Here is a 7,940-nt window from a genome sequence, read left to right on the forward strand (position 1 = left end):
TTTCATTGCATATATTCAACTATTGAGCATAGACACTGGCTTCAGTGGGGTGAAATTGGCTTAAGTCAAAACTTGTGCATTGTTTTCTGGATCAAAGTTCATAGTTATATCATTATAAATCTCTCATGTAGTGTAGTGGTTAGAATGTTTGACTGGGACAGAGAAGACCCAGGTTCAAATCCCCATTATAGGCCAGTCATCTCTCAGCCTAATCCACCTACCAGGATTGTCATGACAATAAAATGGGGGGGACGGGACATGGACGGACACACAACTATGTATGCCACCTTGAACTCCTCAGAGGAAATATGGGATTCAGATTTAATAAATAAGTACTCCAGGTTATCGTGGCATATATTGATTTAATGTATGCCTCTTCCAAACGAAATAATTGCCTAACACCTTGCTCCATATATGTACATTGCTTGGTTACATGCTGCACCAAACACATGAGTACTTAGGTAGTGCTATACCAGGAGCTATGGCAACACGATGAGCCTTTCTACACAAGGCTATTAATCGCTGTATCTACTTTCGGTTTTGTCACAGAATTGAGCTCTGAGCTCTGTGCAGAGAGCTTTTCCTTTCCTGCTTTTCCCCTACAAACCTCTAGGTGTCGCTGTGCTACAGCGGAATAACACAAGGTAAGAAAATATCTTTTCTTTCGCTTTCAGAAATAGTACCCCATTTTCCCTGCTTTAAAAAAAAAGGGGGGGGGAAGTGCTCTTAAAAAATCACATCATTGTCTAAAGAACCCATAAACAACCATAAGGAATCATGAGTGCACAAAAAATGCCTCGTGGAGCTTTTCGACATGAGGCTGTTAATTGGCTGTTAATCCACTGTACTGTCATGATTAGGCCCAGGCTCCCTAGAATCCCTAGAAACCCAAGAATCAGGATTAGAGGCAGAGTTACAGTAGAAGGAGAAAAGATAGGTCAGAAAGTGGAGGAGAAAACTCCCCAAGAGACTCCAGGAGTCAGAGAAGAATCTTCCCAAGGTTGTGCTGATCATTTGGGCCAGGCACAGATACTGCTTCTCCCTTCTGTGGGAAAGCAGCAACTCACAGATTATCCAGTCACCAGAGACCATTGGAGGAAGACCCTCCCTGAGGGAGGGACTGAGGAAGCCTTTCTAGTTTTGTGTAGAATGTGTAATGTTAGCTTAGCAGCAACTTTCAATCCCACTGTAGGCTTTCTCTCCTAGAGAACTCAAGATAAGCCAGTTAGGGCCTGGGCAGTTTAAGCAAGTACTGAATCTGTATTGTTTGAAAGACTGCCTGTTTCTGTATAATAAAAGCCCATTGATTTGGAGAGCAGGTCTTTATCTGGTGGCTACACAGCAAGAGAGTTTGGAATCCTGATACGTATCTACTTTTGGTTTTGTCCCATAATTGAGATCAGAGTACTACACGAGGAGCGTTTCCTTCCCTGCTTCTCCCCTATATAACCTCTAGGTGGCACTGTGGCATAGCAAAATTGTGCAAATATACAAGAGGAAATGGCACTTCTTTTGCTTTCATAATTAGATGCTGCATTTTTCCTGCTGTAAAAAAAGCTCGCTGGAGCTGCTAGTGGGACATAGAAACAAAACTGGAGGGTCACAACATTGTCTAAAGAACCCATAAACAACTGTGAGTAGGGAATGACAAATGCAAAATAAATGCCTCATGCAGAAAGGCTCATCTTAAAAAGCCCCAGGTGATCAAGCACAATATTACACCACTATCTTAGCAAGCTTGCATCACCTTTACAGGATGAGAAGTGGTTGATGGTGGTGAAAAGCAAAGGACTAAGTGACCTACAAACTGCTACATATAAACTTGGCAACAGTTTATATGAATATGACTAGATACGCCTTTAAATTAAACTAGGGGCCTATCTACATTGTGCCCGCCATCGCAATGAATTTGGTGTCCCGTCAGATTAAACGCTCTCACATTAAAACGTGATTATTTGTCAGGAGCGCCCTAGCAGCCTCCTTCAGTACACTCCATTAGCCAACTCAAGACACAGACGAAAGGATTCTTTTCAAGGCTTTAATCCTTTTACAACTTAATGACTCTTTCAGATGCTAATCACCAGCGACTAAGCAATGAACAGCAGAGCAGACTATGCTCCGACTAGGCAGTTGATCCCCGTTTGAAGGAGAATCACTTGAAGACCCTGAACTTATGACCTAAGGAGAGATCCTCCCTCTTTCCCTTGGGTCCATGGGACGCGGCCGTTGCTTGTGCTCAAACGGGCGCTACGCCTCCTTTCCGCACCCTCCATCGCTCATCACTCCCTGTGTCTGCGTCAAGCGTTTAGCAAGCCCCCCTCCCGCACCCTCTCACTGCCAGGTTCACTATCTATCTCAGGAATGCGGGCAGGAGGAATTTCTGCCAGCTGCTGTGCCTGTGAGGGATGAGCTGGCTCCTCTCCCATGGATTGCTGATCCTCCTCAGAATCAGAACTGCTCTGGGGTTCTATCGGCTCAGTTTCCATCCTGACAACATCCCTGCACCCATGAGGCCCCCCCTTGTGCTCCTCCCCTGGGGCCCCGGGTTTGTGGGGGTACAGCTGGTGGAAGCGCCTCAACAGCAACGGAGCATGCACATTTTCCGCGGGTTCCCAGGTTCGCTCATCTGGCCCGTACCCCTTCCAGTCCACTAGATATTGCAGGCAGCCGCGAAAAAGGTGGGAGTCCAGAATCTCCGTGACCTCAAATTCCTCCTCCCCCTCCACCATCACTGGCGGTGGGGGGAAACCGACCGAGCGATGAGGGTCGCCAGAAACCAGGGGGGACAGCAAGGACCGATGAAAAACAGAATGGATCTTCATGGATGGGGGGAGAGCCAGGCAAAAAGCAACAGAGTTAATCTGGGCCGTAATCTGGAAAGGACCTGTGCAGCAAGGCATGAGCTTCCTTGTGGGCGAGTGAGAGGGGGACAACCAAACCCAGTCCCCCAGTTGCAGAGATGGACCCGGCTGGCGCTGCCTGTCTGCAGAGGCCTTGTAGGCTGTCTTGGCTTGCTCAAGGGAGTCCTGTAAGAGGTGGTGTACCACTTGCAACTCCTGTAAAAAGTCATGGGCCGCTGGCATCGAAGAGGGAGCTAGGGTGGACGGGAAAGCCTTGGGGTGGTAACCAAAATTGGCAAAAAAAGGAGTTTGGTGGGTGGAAGCATGGCAGGCATTGTTATAAGCAAATTCTACGAGAGGCAGCAAGGAAAACCAGTCATCTTGCTGGTAATTGACATAACAGTGCAAATATTGCTCCAGAGTTGCATTGGTGCGCTTGGTCTGACCGTTCGTCTGTGGATGGTGGGCGGAGGAAAGACGAAGCGTCACATGGAGAAGCCCAAGTAGCTCCCCCTAGAAATGGGCAGTGAATTGGGCCCCCCTATCTGAAATTAGACCCTCGGGTCATCCGTGGAGCCAGAAAACATGCGCCAAGAACAGCTCCACCGTCTTCCTGGCTGTGGGCAACCCAGAGCAGGGGATGAAACGGGCCATCTTAGAAAACAAATCCACCACCACCAGAATGGTGGTCTTACCATGTGAGGGAGGCAAGTCAGTGATGAAGTCAAGGTTTCCAAGGTCCTGAGGGGGCAGGCAGGGGGTGAAGCAAGCCTGTGGGCTTGCCTGAGGGTACCTTCGCCCCCTGGCAGGTTGGGCAGGAGGCGACATAGGTCTTGACATCCCGACACACACGAGGCCACCAAAAATCCTGCGTTACTCCGTGCAGGGTCTTGGCAATGCCAAAATGCCCAGCAGTGGGGGAGTCATGGCACTGATGGAGGACCTTCTTGCGGAGGGGTCTAGAAGGCACATAGACCTGGCCGGAATGGTAAACCAGGCCACCTCACAAAGAGAAGGGGGTAGAGTGTGGGGGGGCAGAGGCTAGCCCCAATTCCTTCACTTTTGTGCGAATAAAAGCATCCTGAGCCTGTGCAGAGTGAAGGAGCTCCTCTCAAGAGTGAGGCACCGCAGCTGCCGCCAGGCTCTGGCGGGGAAGGATCAGAGAGGAAGGGATTTCCCTCACCCCCTGGCTGGAGGTCCGGCTTATGAGAAAGAGCATCTGCTTGTACGTTGTCAGAGGCCTTCACACGGCAAATCTTAAGGTGGAACTGGGGAAAAAAAGCGACCACCTAATCTGCCTCTGGTTTAAGGCACGGGCTGTCTGAAGATGCTCCAGGTTGCGATGGTCGGTTCTAACTTCAGCTGGGTGCTGTGCCCCCTCCAGCAGATGACGCCAGGTCTCCAAAGCGAACTTGATGGCCAACAGTTCTTTCTCCCAGATATTATAATTCCTCTCAGACATGTTCAGCTTCCTGGAGTGGTAGGTGCAGGGTTGCAACTCACTGCCTGCCCGATCTGGCTGAAAAAGCACCGCCCCCACCATAAAGTCAGAGGCATCAGTTTGCACCACAAAAGGCTTTCTTGGGTCGGGATGTAACAGGATCGGCTCAGAACTAAAAAGCTTCTTAAGTTCCTCGAAAGCCTGCTGGGCAGATGCTGTCCAATGAAAAGGAGATTTCCTGCCCTTAAGGAGGTCTGTGAGAGGAGATGTCATCCGAGCAAAGCTGGGCAGGAACTTTCTGTAGAAATTAGCAAACCCCAGAAAACGTTGCAAGTCCTTCTTGGTGGATGGAGCCTGGAGGACAGCCTGGACCTTTGCAGGATCCATCCTGATACCGTCAGCTGAGATAATGTAGCTAAGATAGTCCAAAGAGGTTAGGTCAAATGCACATTTCTCCAGTTTGGCATACAGATGGTTCTCGCGGAGGCGCTGGAGGACAGAGGAGACATGGTGCTGATGGGTGTGAGGGTCCTCAGAAAATATAAGTAAATCATTGAGATACACAATGAGGAAAGAGTCCAAATAGTTCCGGAAGATGGCATTCACAAAACATGAAAACGTGGGGGGGCGCCCCCGGAGGCGAGCCCAAATGGCATCACTAGGTATTCATACGCTCCGTACCAGGTGCTGAAACAGGTCTTCCACTCATCCCCCTCCCGGATGCGAATCAGATTGTAGGCGCCACGCAGGTCCAACTTTGTGAAAATCTTGGCTCACCCCAGGCACTCCAGCATCTCAGGGATCAGTGGGAGGGGGTACTTGTCAGGGATCAAGACCAAATTGAGGGCTCTGTAGTCATGCACCGGGCGGAGTTCTCCAGATTTCTTGGTCACAAAGATGGTAGGGGTGCAGGTGGGGGAGGAGGAAGGGTGAATGAAGCCACATCTGAGGTTTGTGTCCAAAAACTCCCGCAGAGCTCGAAGTTCCGGCTCCGACATCGAATACAGTCAGCCAGCGGGGATGGTTGCCCCCGGAATGAGGTTAATGGCACAGTCAAATGGGCAGTGGGGGGGAGGAAGCTGGTTGGCCTCCTTCTTGTCGAAAACATCTCGAAAAGCTGCATACTTCTCTGGGAGGATCATGGTAGCTGAAGAACTGCCAGAAGCAGACGAGGAGGGGGAGGAAAGGGTTAAGGCCTGGACTGGGACTGGCACCTCGATTGGGAGGCAATGCTCCCGGCAGTAGGGAGATGCAAACTCCACTTGCTGAAGCTCCCAAGAAATCTGAGGATTATGCTTAGAGAGCCAGGAAACACCCAGCACGATTGGGTATTGGGGAACCTTGGCCAAGTGAAACTAAATCTGCTCAACATGGGACTGGGTGCACAGAGTGAGTGGAGCTGTAATCCCGGACACCGCGCCCGAAGAAAGAGGGTGCCCATCGATGGTCTCCACTGCCAAGGGAGCAGGAAGGGGCAGGGTAGGAATCTTATGGAAGAGGGTGAAGGTTTCATCCATGAAAGTGGTCGTAGCCCCCAAGTCCACTAAAGCCAGGGCCTCCACCCCACTCCACTGGGAGGAGCAGAGGTGAACATGCAATAGCAGATGGGGGGGTTGCAGAAGGCACCCACCAGGTGTGGAAATGACCCCCACACTGGAGACCCCCAACAGGCTTGGGGGTCAGCCTAGTCAGGCCTGGGGGCGAGGAGGAGGAGGAAGGAGAGGAGGGAGAGGCAGAGGAGCTGTGGGTCTAGCGCGGCAGGTTTTGGTGAAATGTCCCAGCTTTCCACACCAAAAGCATCGGCGCTCAGCGCGCTGCCGCTTTAGTTCCTCCGGCAGCAGTGGGGTTCGGGTAGCTCCCAGCTGCATCGGGGTCTCCTCCGCCCCCACCGCAGGGGTGGGGGGTGGGGGAGGGGGCAGGAAATGGGGGGAATGGGAGGAGGGAAATCTCGGCCCCCGGCGCCCCACCAGGTCTGCCGGAAACTGAGTCCTTGCCCTGCCTGAGGCGGCGAACCTCTCGAGAATCCGTCTACGTGCGCAGGGGTTACCGAAAAATCTGGCCATCACTGTCATGAAACCTTGATAGTCCCGGAGCAGGGGGTCATTAGCGAATAAAAGTCCTGAAGCCCATTTAGCTGCCATGCCTGAAAGTAGGTTAATGATGAAGCCCACACGAACCTGTTCCATCAGGAAATCCTCAGGTCGAAGGCACATGTACAGCTCCGATTGGGCCTGGAAAATCTGAAAAAGTCCTTTCTCACCAGAAAACGTCTCTGGCAAAGCCACCGGCCACTTGCAGTGGGGGGGAATTGGAGGTGGTGGGAGTTGAACCGCAGCTTGTAGATTCTGTATGGCAATCATCAGTTGAGCCACTTGATCATGGAGAATCTCTTGCTCCAGAGCTTGCACCGCCAGGTCCCTGGCACCCTCCATTCAGCAGTAGGAGAAGAGAGAGAGAGAGAGAGAAAAAAGACGAACGGGGACCAAGCTGTCAGGAGCACCCTAGTAGCCTCTTTCAGTACACTCCAATAGCCACCTCAAGACACAGACGAAAGGATTCTTTTCAAGGCTTTACTCCTTTTACAACTTAATGACTCTTTCAGATGCTAATCACCAGCGACTAAGCAATGAACAGCAGAGTAGCCTATGCTCCGGTTAGGCACTTGGTTCCTGTTTGAAGGAGAATCAGTTGAAGACCCTGAACTTATGGGCTAGGGAGGTTCCTCCCTCTTTCCCTTGGGTCCATGGAATGTGGCCGTTGCTTGCACGCCAAATGGGCGCTACGCTTCCTTTCCACACCCTCCATCGCTCGTCGCTCCCTGCGTCTGCGTCGAGCATCTAGCAAGCCCCCCTCCTGCACTCTCTCACTGCCAGGGTCACTATCTATCTCAGGAATGCGGGCAGGAGGAATCTCTGCCAGCTGCTGTGCCTGTGAGGGATGAACTGGCTCCTCTCCCACGGATTGCTGATCCTCCTCAGAATCAGAACTGCTCTGGGGTTCTATCGGCTCAGTTTCCACCCTGACATTATTTACACTCACCCATTTTCCCCGTTGCATTGCTTCATCGAATGCGTGAGCTTGGTTCACACTCAAGTGCTGTGCTGTTTTCCTTCTGTTTTCCTGTGTGTGCTTGTCTGATCTCGGATGCTAAGCGGGGTCAGCCCCGGTCAGTAGTAGGATGGGTGACCGCCTGGGAATCAGGCTTCCTGCATTGAGCAGGGGGTTGTTCTATCCCTTCAAATGAGACTACGTTTTACCCCCTCCTATCCCCCACTCCAGATTTTTTTTTTTTTAAATTAAGATGTTATTCTCGCAGAATCGGGGCTTCTCCGCAATGTTTTTTTTCCTACTTCAGGCATGTGAAGCTTCACAACTTCAAATCTTTGAAGATCATGCCTGAATTAGGGGGAAAAAAAACATCGCAGAGAAGCCCTGATTCTGCGAGGATAACACCTTAATTTTTTTTTTAAAAAATCCAGAGCGGGGGATAGGAGGGGGTAAAACGTAATCTCATTTGAAGAGATAGAACAACCCCGTGCTCAGTGCAGGAAGCCCGATTCCTAGGCAGTCGCCCATCCAACTACTGACCGGGGCCAACCCCGCTTAGCTTCCGAGATCAGACAAGTGTATGCACATCCAGCCCTTTGCTTGTTGCTGAG

Source organism: Heloderma suspectum, chromosome 3 (assembly GCF_057233095.1).
Source record: "Heloderma suspectum isolate Gila_16-S chromosome 3, 16-S_ref, whole genome shotgun sequence".
Classification (NCBI taxonomy): domain Eukaryota; kingdom Metazoa; phylum Chordata; class Lepidosauria; order Squamata; family Helodermatidae; genus Heloderma; species Heloderma suspectum.